Source organism: Lygodium microphyllum, chromosome 9, assembly GCF_053477565.2.
Source record: "Lygodium microphyllum isolate KBCC chromosome 9, Lygodium_microphyllum_v1.1.10, whole genome shotgun sequence".
NCBI lineage: Eukaryota > Viridiplantae > Streptophyta > Polypodiopsida > Schizaeales > Lygodiaceae > Lygodium > Lygodium microphyllum.
Genome location: NC_141143.1, coordinates 29,762,196 through 29,776,945, shown reverse-complemented (window position 1 = coordinate 29,776,945; position 14,750 = coordinate 29,762,196). Strand labels below are relative to the sequence as shown.

General features: G+C 42.6%; 1 pseudogene; it reads right to left on the bottom strand.

Moving 5' to 3' along the window:
- Positions 1–6,607: 6,607 nt before the first annotated feature.
- LOC148030908 (flavonoid 3'-monooxygenase CYP75B137-like) lies at positions 6,608–8,388 on the bottom strand (annotated as a pseudogene).
- Between the last annotated feature and the right edge of the window lie 6,362 nt (positions 8,389–14,750).

The following is a 14,750-nucleotide window of genomic DNA, read 5'->3' as shown; positions in this document are numbered from 1 at the left end:
ACTTTCCTCATGCTTGCCTACAATAGTCTTCAAGCTCTCTGTGGCATCTGTGTTTCTTTCACCAATTATAGAGTGGCAAAGCACATAACCTAAAGTAACAAATGTCACACACACAACTTTTTGGTGCATTTCACACCTTGGATGTGTAGCAGTGTGACATCCACCCCCTCTAATCCTGCGCATCTTCTGGATGGGCCAACTACCCATCATCCTTGTCATCAAGATCCATGAACAGATCAATCTCTTCATTGACTATTTCCGGTATATTAGCAAGCTTATCTGTCATATCATTTGTCTCTTCTACTGGAGTTTCTTCTCGTTGCTCTTCTCTTGCAAATTCTTCCAATGCATAACCCTCATCATCTCTTTTCTTGAAAATCTTGATTCTTTTTCTTGCAATGGGCACTCTAAGCACTGTCCCATCCAATTCTGTCAGCTCATATGTTGCATTGTCAAAGACATGTCTGACTATATACGACCCAAACCATCTTTTCACTATCTTCTGAAGTGTAGTATGCTAATTTTCAAGGCTGCTATCAAAGACTAATACCCAGTCTCCCTCTTCTATTGCTCTAGGCCACAAGCGATGCCTGCTGTCAAACCTGTCCTTATTTCTAAGTCTAGCAACCTTCAACCTGTCAATAGCTAGCTGAATATCCTCTGGTCTTCTCTCCAACTGCTGGATCCGAAGAGCTAAGATCTCCTCTTTCGTCAAATCCTCCTGCCAAGGTAAAACTAACCAAGTCAAAGCACAAGTGTCAGTCGGCATAACCGGTTTCTGACCATACATCAACTCTGCGGGCATATATCTTGTGGTAACACTATGAGTCGTACAATCAACCCACAAAGCAAATGGTAGAAGTCTCGGCCATTCTCCAATCCATCCTCTACATGCTTTGGCTAATGCTTTCACTATCGGTGGATGCCCTCTTTCACTCTTTTCATTTCCTCTGGATTGTATGCTATGGTTAGAGTCAACTTGATTCCTAGTTGAGATGAAAACTCCCTAGCTTCATCTGCATCCAATTCACCACAATTTGCAGTGATCTTACCAACACAACCATACCTGCAGAAAATTTCTTCCAATAAGAACTTCCACACTGCACTAGTGGTCTTCGTTCTCAAAGGCCTACCCTCAACATGATTGGTAAGATCCTCTCTGGCCAAAACAATATACCTCATCTGCCATAGACCCATCGGCATAGTAACCAAGTCAACTACCCACTTATAATGAATGCATAGCGGATAGGTTGGATGAAGCTCATCTTGATGACGCACTATGGAATAAATCTGGCAATCTTTGCAAGTCTCTACAAAGCGAGAAACATCTCTGTATATGCCTTTCCACTAATATTTTTCCTTAATTTTCTCATAAGTAGCCCACACTCCTCTATGACCAGCCCAAGGACTGTCATGAAACTCTCTCATCACCTGTAACTGGGTCTCTTTATTGCAGACAACCCGCAAGGGTAATCCACCTCTTTTCTTCGGGTGCTTCCAAAGAAATCCGTCCTTGAGAAAATAACCATAGGCTTTTCTTCTGATCTTCTTGAACTCTTCATTTGTCCATTCATCTCTTTTGCTTAGTGTACTAAGGTACTTGCCAATCTGCAACCAATCTCCAACATAGAGTTCTTCTATGAAAGCCATAATATGATAGACATAGAAAACATGATCAACCATAGCGGCTAAAATTTCTGCATCATCCTCTTCTGCAAGTAGTGTCTCCTCATCATCATATGTGGCTCTAGACAGTATATCCACCACTGGATTATCCTTCCCTACTATGTGTTTAAATTCTAGATTTAATGACTTGATGTATGCAATCCATCTCAGCATAGCTATATCCGGAGTAGAGCAACTCGTAATCATACCTATCAATGGCAAGCAATCTGTCTCTACTACAACTGGGGCTCCAATAAAGTACTCCTTATTACATTTGAGAGCCGTAACAATTCCTAGTAATTCCCTCTTGATTTGCGAATACCTCCTCTATCTCTCGTTTAGGACTTTCACCCAAACCGAATAGCATACATGTTTCCATCTGCATCATCTTGACCCACAGCCCAACTTATGGCAATTGGACTAGTGTTAACTTTCAATACAATAGGCCTTCCGCAATTATAATCGACTTTCCTGAGAGTAGGAGCAATCTGCAATAACTTCTTCAATTTTCGCATGGCTCTAGTGTGGCTCTCATCCCAATAAAATTTCTGCCCCTTTCGAAACAGCTGATATAAACAATTTGCTATGTGTGCAAAATGGGGTATCCAAATCATATAAAACACACAGGCTCCAATGAATCTCCGTACCTTTGAAGTGGTAGAACAATACTCCATAATCTTACCTATAGCATCCACCTTCTCAAGTGAAGGTTTCTTGCCATAATACCCACACATATGTCTAACAATGAAAACCTCATTTACTCCAAAAATAGATTTTTGCCCTGATAGTGTCAAGTTCACTTCTTCTAACTTGGCCAAAATCTTTTCACAAGCTGAAATACGATCAGCCACAAAGTATCTGCATCCCTGCTCATTTAGACTCTCATTCTTCTCTTCTTCTGCACACCCCTTAATGGGCACATCATCCAAGAAGGGCATGGTAAGCTGAGGTATGTACTTACGAAGGACCTTATGCATGGCATTCATCATATGTGCAACAGAATTAGTGGCACCTTGAGGCAAGGTACACATCCTGACAAGCCCAATAGGAGTTCTCATAGTGGTTATGTCCTTGCTTTCCAAAGCCAGCTGAAACTGATCATATCCCGAATATAAATCACCTAAAGAATAGATGGCACGTCTAGCAAATGCTTTGGCAAACTCATCCACAACCGGATCTATACCAATATTCCTGATAGTAACTCTATTTATTGGCTGCATGTCCTATATAAATCGGAGAGTACCATTCTTCTTTGAAACCATAAACCACCTATTTGAGTATGGTGCAGATGATGGCTCTAGGATTCCCATCCTGATTTTCTCATTCAACAAGTCAACTAGCTTTGGTAGGTGTGCCTTAGGCACTCGAATAGGTCAGAGGTTCCATGGAATATGTGGAATAGTAAAGATCACCATAGGGGCAATATCCGGATTCACACATCCAATCTCATGCGAGAAAAAAGCAAATCCCCTTCCATGTTGCTCAAGCATATCCTGAAAGCATTTCTTCTCTGAGGGTAGCAAGAAATCACCATTTCCAATTTTTAATTCAGCAAGACTCTCTGCTGAAAATTTATGGCCTATATGCTCTGGGTTCCTCAAAATTGGTTGCTTGGCAGCCCTCTCTATTTGCTAATCACTGTCAGGTGGAAGCAGTCCAACTACCGACTTCACCTTCTTATCCACAGTCTTGTATTTCGTGTCAACCCTGACTTCATTATGATCCTCTGCATTACTCAAATCATGTTGTAAATCAACAATTCTGCCCTCTGGTGGGCTGAATATCCTCAACCCTCTGCTCTATGGACTGCATAGGAATAGCCCTAAACTCTAGATGCTAAAATATTTCAGCAGTAAACTCTGTTGGCTGAAAGTTTTCAGCCCTATTTGTCTCTGTAGGCTGATCATAATCAGTCGGAAACTCTGTTTGTTGAATTTCTTCAGCTCTCAACACTTTTTGCTGAGTCACCTTAGCCTCTGACTCTATCTGTGACACAAAATCTGAAATTTCATGAAACATGTCCAGGGACTGCACTGATACATTACAGTGACAACTCTGCATATCAGTTTTCAGCATATTTTCCATCTCTGCCATTGTATCTGCACAAACCATACTATCATACATCCCATCTATATGCTCATCATCCTCTAAAATACCTGGATTTTTTAAATCTTTCTCCTTCCTACATATGTACTACCTAGCAGCTCTAGGCAACTTAGAAATCTTCTGATAACTCATCGAACTATTTGCTGAAATTCCAACAAAATTGGAGGAGAAAACACTATTGCCAGGAGGCGAGAACTCCAATCTTCTCTGCTGTGTACCACTGTTGTCTCACTGAACAGTGGTACCTAATGAAAACCCGAATCCCTCATAGTGGGCAAAGGTGCATCTCGAAGAGTATCCCTGTTTCTAGCATGATTTACACACACACTCATAAACTGGACTGCTCTCATACCATCTTTACTATGAATCCGTGCATAAGCAGATCCATCAACCATTACTTTCGTCTCCATGCACATCTCTGTGATGAATTAATGGCTGTCCTAGGATTATGGGGTAAGAGCATGAATCCTGCACAAAGAAATGGAAATCCACCTCTACATCTCCAATAGAAATCTTGACACTGGGACAAGCAGTATACAAATCACCTGCAGTGTTGTTGGCGGCTCTCATACGCCACCCATGCTCTGCATCCATAGGCCATCTATTACTTTCATAAACTCCACGAACTATGAGATTAATCTCTGAACCATGATCCACCAAAGCAACATAAGGCACCTGTTTCTCTCCAATTTTTACCATTGTTTTTGTAGTTGCCCTAGCCCAATGACTCCACGAAAAGTGACTATGTGGTACCGAGATAAGCTCAACAGTTTCAGCATAATGCATAGGCTGAACTCTCTTCTCTGTATGCGGAAAAACAAAAGCATTCTCAACCATAACCTCATTCTCATCCAACTCCCCAATCAAAACTCTCTGTGTATCAGTAGTAGGCAATGTATGTCTTCTCCTCTTCAGGACTTCTTGGAACTGATCTTGAAACTCTCTTTTCGAGATGCCCAAAACCTCAGAAATAGTAAAAGTCACCTCACTGCTAAGTATCTTATCATTAAAGATTTTCTTCATGTCCATAGATGTCTCAATATCGGACAGTAATCAAAAATCCTGCCTACTTTCTCTGTCTAGGTTCCTACCTCTTTTCTTTCTTTTGAGCATCCTCCATTTGTCGTTCTGGCCCTGGTCTCGAAAACGGCCCTGCAGTAGGTGGAGTAACAAACTCACCCCCTCTAGTATTTTTAGCTGCATTTGGATTCTCTTCATCTCTCTTACGCTTTGCCTTTATTTTCGTGCATTGATGGTTCAATAACCAGAAATCATAGCTTCAAAACGTCAACTTTACTATTCTAAGAATCTCAAGCATTCTTTGTTGCATCGCCAATAGAAGATAAACTGCCAAAGAATGAAGATAAGCAAAATGATAAAGATGTAGAAAAGAAAACTCTCTCGGGACTCAGATGCTCGCAGTGAAATGGGGAATAGAAGAACATAACCACTTCTAATTACCACTCTAAAAACAAATACCCCCTCTTCTTTGCCTGTCGCTTGATGGAAAGGAAGAGATTATTAAAATGGTGCCCTCCTAGAAGCAAAAACGATTTGGTCTCAAGATAGAGAATGCTCCAAAATCACTTGCGAAGTATTTGATTTGTCTTGAAGAGAAATTCTTGAAGAGCATGGAACAAGAATTGAAGTCTATGGCCTGCTCTGGAAGCCATAGCCATGTCTTCTTCTCAATACCCAAATCTGGAGCCTCAACGTACTGCTATGATCTAAGATTATAAGTCTGAAGCAGGATTTCCCCTCTTTCAATCACCTGGCTTCGCGGTGCAGGAATCCGTGATCAGATCGCCAAGATACAGAATTAGATAGTCTCCCCTAAAGTCGTCGACTTCTCAATTGGAAACCATGGCCAATTAACTCTTAATTAAGAGTTTAATCTTTTAGACTCCCAAAGGCAGTTTCCATTGCTAAATGTATGCCCCAGTAAGTTCTTTTCATAGTTCACAAAATGCAACTATCTTTCTGTGTACTAGCCCAATCTCCCTTATAGTGTATATTCATATTTTCCAATGTACCTTCTAACAATCTCTCTTACACTTATTCCAAAGCTCATATAGATGCCACTAGAATATTCAGTTTTCGTTGCTTATTTCATTGTATATTTTGATTGTAAAACATGACCATATATATAGAGGCATTCTATACTCTTGGACCCTTACTTTTAGCCTAAATGGTGAAATCAAATCGCCTAAAGGAATAACACTAGTTATATTCGCTATTGAAAAGCTCTTTACGATTAAGTCTACGCCATGTGATCTCAGTCGGACAAGGATAGGGTCCATGTTTTGCAAGAGTAGATTACGAGATCTCATTGGTTAGAGGTGGATCGCGAATCCATTAAACCCTGTAACCTGGGCCGAGCATTTAGGTTTGGCCACTCACAATTGTTGTTCCGATGAAAGTCACGGTGGAATAAAATTTGTGGCTGCAAGCTGAGTGGGACTAGTAGGATCGTAAAAGGAGAACATCATCAAAGTTATTCTACATGCACGAGAGAGATAGAGAGAGAGAGAGAGAGCGAGCGAGCGACAGTGTAACATTTGGACTGCTGTAAAAAGGAAGGAAGACCCACATAGAGTCAGTCAGTTCGCTTCATGGCCAGCTCCCCCCCGCACATCTTCTACGTTAAGGACGTAGCTTCTGTGGCCATTAATGCAGATCCGGGCCCGACTCGGAGGGTATTACTGAGTTTGAGAGAACGAGAGGTAATGCAATCAGAAAATTGTGGTTAGGATGGGGATGATAGTATTACTCGGGCGGTGCTTACAGATCATCATGTGCAGAGGTGGAGGCTTGCGTGAGTAGCCTTTCCGCAGTTTTACGTCCTGGGATAGAGGTGGTCTGCTAGCCGAGGTGTAGCCACCGCAACCAGGGGAGATGCCATGCAAATGGTGACACCGAAGAGCTCGGACATATCTAATTGGTAACTCGGGTCTCGGAGAGACCAGTCGAAGGCATGGACGAGGGTGGCGAGCACGGTTTGGACGACGGTGATAGCTAGGGGCAGAACTCGGATGGCCTGTCCCAGGAGGCCTCGTCCCTGCCGATGGCCCACACATTGACCAGCAGCCGAGTGTTGGCGGGGATGTGGAATCCCGCGATCTCACAAGCTTGGGTGGAAAGGTGGGGAAACATGAGAGGGCCCCCTGGGTGCAGCCGCATTGTCTCCCTTCACCACTGCCTGTAGAAAGGGCAGCTTCGGCAGGTCCGACTCCTCCACCATCCGATCCTTCCCCACCACTGCATCTATCTCGGCCCGCAGCTTGTCCATGTCGCTGGGGTGCTTTAGTAGCTCCGCCATGCCCCATTCAACCGTGATGGTCGACGTGTCGACACCAGCGCCGAACATGTCCTGCATGTGGTAGCACATTAAGTATCCCCATTCGATATTGAGAACGATATTAGGCGTCCGCCGTATGATCATACGAGCAGGCAAATGCATCAAGAGGAAAAGCCTAACACCTAGTTCTCAGCCACTCTTTTCTGACTTATTATGCATGCATGCGTGGAACACCTCAAAGAGATCAAGGGCAGATCATAGCGAGAGACGATCAGGGACGGAGGTGCTACGTACGTATAGGACGGCTTTGACGTTGTCGTCCGTGATCTTGCTGTCGGCGGAGCTGCTCTGCAGGCAGAGCAAGAGATCCAGCAGGTCGGTTCGGCGATTGGGCGATGTCCCCGACGTGTGGTCGTCGGAGGATGATCTTCGGCGAGCATCATCGGCGCGGCGGCGGTCCAGGACGCCTTGAAGGACTGCGTCGCTCTTCTTGGAGAGTGCCTTCATCTCGCGGACGCAGCCCTGGAGGTCAAGCCACCGCAGGTAAGGCAGGACGTCGCCTATGTTGAAGGTCCCCAGGAGCTTCGACAGGTTGTACATGACCACCTCGGAGAAGTCGACGCCCGGCACGACGGAGGCGCTCGCGGGCGTTCATGCCGATGGTCATGCGGAAGATGACGTTGCAGAGCATGGAGAAGAGCTTGGGCCGGGGCTCCGGCGTCGTCCCGGATGGAGCGCACCACAGCCGCCATCTCCTCAGCCCGGACGGGCCTGAACTCGCTCATGCGCTTGGGGCCGAACATCTCCAGGACGCAGATCTGCCGGACTTGCCGCCAGTAGCGGCCGTAGGGCGAGCACAACATGTCCGTGCAGCCGTAGAAGATGTGCTCGCCCGCCGCTGTCCAGGGCCGCGTCGCGAACGCCATGTCGTGCGTCTTCAGGACCTCCCTCGCCAGCTCCGGCGACGACACCACGATCGTCCGGGCCGACCCCAGGCGCAGGTAAATGAGCGGGCCGTTCTTCTTCGCCAGCTGGTACAGGGCCTGGTGCGGCAGCTGGTCCCGCCGGGCCAGCAGGTGGAGGTGCCCCAGGATCGGCAGCGCGCCCGGCGGCGAGGGCGGCAGCCGCACCGGCCTCCTCTACCCCGACTGGCGCAGCCTTGTGAATGGTGTCCACACGCTATTGGTGTACAGCAGCAGCACTGCTACCGCAGTGCACACTAGAGCCGCGCCGCCAGCTAGCGCCTGCGCTATGCTCCAGGGAGCAGTACTGCGCCCAGCGATCTCGGTGACTACGGTGCTCGCCCACGAATAAGCCATCTGTAATCCTTCCTCTCTCTCTCGACCCCTCTCTCTCGGGCTCCCTCTCTCCAATGCTTACTACTATTACAGCGCTAGCAATGTAGTATATTTGCGTCGTAGGGCGACACCTACTATTAGCAGAACAAAGCAGTATGCTCAATCTCCCACCAGAGTGAACGAAGAAGTTGCCTCCTGCTGTCACATTAAGGTACCGCGTTGTCACGGACTCTCTACTGTGCCTTTATATTCGTCTCATCTCTGGACATGCAAGTCGATGGGAGACCCGGTCCAGTCCCGTAGTCATCGACATTCCGATAGGTAGTGGAACGTGAGAATAAGCGAAAGTCTCCGATTCACTTTGAAAATCCCTCCACATTTGTTTTTGTCAAAGTCAGAGGCCCACGGGGGCTCTCTCGCGGTGAGCTCAACATGAGGGATCTACAAATCGCTCGCGCTTCTATTGGCTTTCCGCCAACGGGTTAGGAGGAAATCCCCACAAATTTACAAATCCCATGGGCTTTGAGAAAACATTTGCATTACCTCCACTCCACTTTGGTAGTAGTCTATCATGTTTGCCCCCCTTTTTTGCCCTTTTATGTGAACAATCTAACAAAGGAATGATTCCACAAGCTCGAAAAGGTGATGAGTTCAATAGGTTTATGGGCAAGTTGATCACTCTTGGTTAAAATTTGCAAGAATGCAAACCCAAAATTCTAGGGTAAATGGAGCTATACTTTTGGCCGGTCAATTGAAACATACCATGCCAATGGTAACAAAAAATGGCATTTTAGTGCATTTGTATTGACTCGAACTCCAAAATAGCGAGTCGAATTGAGTTATGCCTTCAAACTACCTTTTTGAGTATTCTAGTGACAAAACCGACATTTAATATAAATTTCAAATATCAAAAGTGGTTGCTTTGCAAACTTTCCTTCATTTTTACCGATTGAGAAAAAGGATCTTCATGAGCACTGCATCACATAGAAACCCTCTAACCTCTTTGCAATACCAGCAATGGACAAATCATTCTAAGATCCTTCGAAGATCACAAGAGTAATGACCCACTTTTAAGAAAATACTGGAAATATGCAAGATTGTTTCTTCAACTAGGGCAAAAGATCAAGTGGAAGAAATATTCAAATAGCATGTGGCTCCGGTTATATCTACTTGACAACCAACAAGAATAGAACCTTCTATGGCCTCACTACAAGACCAATTTTAACATGAAAGTTGGACAGTTATTAACATGGAGAAGTTAAATGCACTTCACTAGTCACATGGAGGAATAAAAAATCTTCATGAATTACAAAGAAGATTGTTTGGACAAACCACTATTTGGTCAACGTGCAAGAAAAAATGATTCAAGTGTTGAAAGGGACATATACATAGATTTACATGTGTGTTCAATGTGCATATGATGTAAATGCAACAAACATGAGTACCACTAGAATGCATTCTTTAAGCATTCCCCAACATTGGATCTTTGAGGAATTTTCACTATTTAACCATCTCCTAGGGATTCGAGCATTTTGAGTAGACACAAGCGACACAAGGTGTATGTACCCTACTTGACCATCATCCATCACTTGAATTTATATTTCATGAACGTGCATGTGTATATGCCTATATGTGTGTGCACCTACGTTCATGCATGAATGGATATGCACATTGTGTGTTTTTCTATATGTATGTGTGTACGTGAGTGCGTGCACATATAATACATCGACGTTTATAGTTTCCTTACCCACTATTCAAGGAGGATATGATACTATCCTCCTAATAGTGGACTTGGTTACCAAGAGAGCTCATGTTATTCTGGTAAAATCAACCCATAAAGCTTCTAACATTGCAAGAATCTTCATCAAGGAGATACATGGGCTCCTAAATAGAATCATAGAAGTATGTTAGCTATTTCATACTTATAAATATCCTTTAAAGGATCTCTTAAATATTATTTTTATATATTTTTAACATACAAAAGGGTGTTATATAAAGGGGTTATTTATAGATTGAATAGAAAAGGGTTGTATTCTATTCAATGAAAATTCATAGATAAGGGTATTTAAAAATATGGTTTGATTTCAAATGCACGTGATATAGAGGATGACATAAATACTATTGGACCTTTGCTTGAATTTGGCATCATTTACCCTCCATAGTCCAAGAATCTATTTTAACCACAATCAATGCATCTCCCCATATCTCAAGTCTTCTTATCCCTAGTTATGCACAATTGTTACACCTTCTCTAGCTCAGTATATTTTCCCCATTGTTACTATGCATGTCCAACTTGAATTGTTGAAAGATATGACAAATGATGTATGCTCTAGGAAGAGATGTCCTAAATCCCATATGCACAATGAGGCAGAATGCTACTGTCCAACTACTATAAAGAATTGCTTGACTATCACTTTCAGTGAGTTGAATGCAATATATCATGATGCTTTATTCTTTCAGTTAGTGTCATTGTCAGTGTCTTATACAAGATCGTGTTTATGAGTCCCAAGCTTCCATCTTGGAACCTATTTCACTTGTGTAATAGTTGGTCTATTTATTGTCCATGTCATTATGAATCTAGTCTTCATCTTCTAACCTCCACAGTTGCCATGCTCTAGATCCGTGTTTTTGACATGGTATCAGAGCTCACTTGAGCATGGCTTAGCTCTCCTCTCTACTCCTCCAGTCTCTCTCCATCTCAGGTCAGCTTAGTCCCAATTCATGATCTCTTTTCTTCATTTGAATCTTACACTCACTGTTTGGTAGCCATAGCCAATAGGACCTACATCACTTTGAGTTTTCATAACTCTCTCTATAGGCCATATCTCAACTTGATTTCTTTTGGAGATGTTTGTTCTATAGTTTAAGCACTTCTCTACATTACTTAATAGGTTAACATTGCGTGCTTTGCTACTTGGCATTTCGAAAATTTTAGCTTATTGTTTGATCTACACACTAATAGCTTGTCGTATGATCTACGCCACTCAACCTACCCACAATTCACCCTGTGCATATAGGGCTTTTGAAGGCCTACACATAAGCTATCTCACACATAATTATTGTAGTAAATGATCCACTATAGCTGCTGCACAAAACAAATAACCAGTTTGTCCTACAAATCCTAACAGAAACCCCATAGCCACCAAACTCAAGCTCTTTTCCACTCCCATTTCTCATTGTTCCCAACTCAAGTAATCCTTTGTCATTTAGATCTAGTCAGTTTCTAACAAGTGCTGAAGCTTTGGAGCAATCCACCTGAAGATCAAGACAACCACTTGAAATCAGGAATCATAAAACTTGACATCAAGCTAGTACCTCTTGATACTAACCTAGTGCTTCTTGGCACTTGTGAATTCTTAACACATTCAAGAACAACTCATTTTTCAGTTTTACCTCAATTCTTGCAATGACAAACATCAAGATTTTTAATGTGGAATGCCCAATTCATTAAATCCCTTGTAAGCCTCAATCTCATTGTAAAAGGACAGACACTGCCTGAGTATACTCACAATAAGAGCTCCTTCAAAATCTTTGAACTTGAGCAAATAGCCAAATTCAATGGTGAAGGCTTTCACGCTTGGAAAGAAAAGACAATGTACCATCTCATGAGGAAAGACCTATGGGATCTATTTGAGGATGATATAGAGATGCAGATGGCAGGAAGAAAGATGATCAGGACGGGTTTGTTGAAGAAATCTAGTTAAGGACAAGAGTGGAAAAAGATGAGCAACGAGGCTCTAGGTATCATTTCCTGGGGACTATCTAATGATGTATTGCACCATATCTCTGGCATCAAATATGCAAAAAAGGCATGGGATGAGCTTGACAGGATCTTTGGAACTCAAGCTAAAAACTCAAAAGTAAAATTATTCATGCAGTTCTATAAGTTAGATGTAAAGGATAGTTCTTCTATGAACATGCACATTAACAAGTTTAAGAGTCTAAAAACTCAACTTGTAACTTTAAAGAAGAACATAGATGAGGATTAAGCCATAGCAGTGCTACTAGCAAGTGTAAATCAAGAACCATATGAGAACCTTGTGTCTACCCTAAGTAATGCTCCTCATCTCTCACTCAAAGTTATTGAGCATTCTCTACTTGATGGAGAAAGTAAACTTAAAAACAAGGATGGAAAAGAAACCGTTTCCAAGGACAATCTCCTGTACACCAAGGGAACTTATGGAGCAAAAGGTCATGGACAAGGATTCAACACCAACAACAAGGATTGAGTCACATGTCATTATTGTGGTATGACAAAACACATGGCTAGTGAATGTTTCCATAGGAAAAAAGCACAATGAGTGTAGAATGGTAACCATCAAAATCAGTTCATGAATGAAGAAGATGCTTCTGCTATTGACAACAACTCTGATAGATTGTTTTGAAGAAATTTTCATTGTATCTTTCCCATAGTGGAATTTGTTTCCCTTAGTGGATTTTCTTTGTTTTTTTTTTAAACCTTGCCAAAGATGTAAAGTTTCAAGCTTTAACTTGACTAGGCTGCCCATGAGCTAGTCTCCCATTGAGAGCCAAATTTAAAGACCATTAAAGAGCCAAAAAGACATGGAGAAGAGCAAATTTAAGGCGGGAATCGAACCTCGTCAAAAGTAGTAAAGACGGATTTGGCAATTTTTATGAGCCATGGAAGATGGGATTTCAAAGTGGTTTCGAAGAGTAATTACGGATTTTTCATAATTTTTCCGACATCAGATCAAGCTAGAGCAAGTGACCGTCAATTTGGGACCTCAAGAGAAACTGGCTACAATTTTTGGCACTCAAAATGAAGGCCGGATGAGCATGATGTGTGAAACGAGCAAGGCCAAAAGGAAAAAGGGCCAAAGGGCAACAAATTTTTGGCATGGGCATTATGGGGGCCTTGGGGGTCCCTAATTAAAAATAAAATCGTGATTATGTGGGGGAGGGGCACTATTTCAAAACGATTCTAAAAACAATGTGATGCCCCTCCTCCAGGTGATGAATTGGAAGAGAAGGCCATCTTGGGCCAGAGAGCAATCCCCCGAATCAATTACACCCATGGATTCTTCAATTTTCTTGCTCCCTAATCGCCAATCTCTACTCATGCAATGGCTGCTCCATTGAAGAGCATAGAATTCAGTCTTTCTCTCTCCTCCTCCTCTTTCCTCTAAGGGGCTGATCACACACAGAAAATGAAGAAGGAAGGGAGATGAAGGATGCTTGTTCGGTGTGGACCGGATTGATCCAAGATCGAAAGGAGGATGAGAGGCAATGTCCAATGCTATCGAGGAACTGATGGGGGGTCTACTCATTGCCCAAAACCATTTCATAAAAATACGCAACATGCAAATAAGCAGTACGCTCAAGTTTTTCAACGGAAATCTCATTGTTTTGATGTTTTATGGCTTTAATGATGTGTGCATGGAAATAAAATTTGTATGAATCATGTTTGAAGTATATTTGAGGGCTCTACATGATAAAATGCAGACCCATTGTTGCAGTGCCTAGGGTTGAAGGTCACCATAGGGGTTTAGCAAGAGAAGAATGTATGGGGGTTCAAGAGCTTAGACTTCAGAGATGGTAGAGATAAGAAAAGGGTTGAAGGTTTCAAGCCAAGTTCTTAAAGATAAGAGACAACAGGGTGTAGGTAGATTCAAGGAGAGGAGTAGACGGAAGAGAAGGGGTTCGAAGAGATTGAAGATGTAGAAGAATACTCCCAAAAAGAATTAGAAAGTATAGCAGAATACTAACAGAGATGAAGCCTGTCAGTTTCTTTCAGCATTATGAGAAAATATAATTCTAATAGAAAAAAACGTGTACAAATGAATACCTTCCTCTATGCGGCTCAGATCGCCAATCCGATGCTTCCAATGGCTCCGAAAGGGAGATTAAATGCGAGGACACCTGGCCAGAATCCTGCCAGATCACTCCTTCTTCATCTTCCACTTTTCGAGTGTGCTGTTCATTGCTTGAAAACAACGATCGCGTGTTGCGCGATTTCACTAATCTCTTTTTTTAAACATAAAATCCTCTCAAATTGGCTGAAAGCTACATGCTTTCTTTTCCATGTCCTCCTAATCTGAAAGTTATCTATAGTTTTATGTATTTTTACAAGAGATAATATCTAGAATATTAAAATTTGACTAAAAACTTGTCCAAAAAAATCTAATATTTTGAACCATGGACACTAATACTAATGCCTAAAGTGGCATTGGCTCTCTAAATCTAAAAGGAAGTCACACTCTAGATTTTTTTACACAATTTGCATGTAGCAGCACGATATCCACCCCCTCCTAATGTGCATATCCTCTGGCATGTGCCAAAGTCTTACATATATGCAGTGTCAGAAGAAGTATCTTCTGCCATGTCAATGTCTTCATCTTCTGCCTCTTCTTCTTCCTCTATGT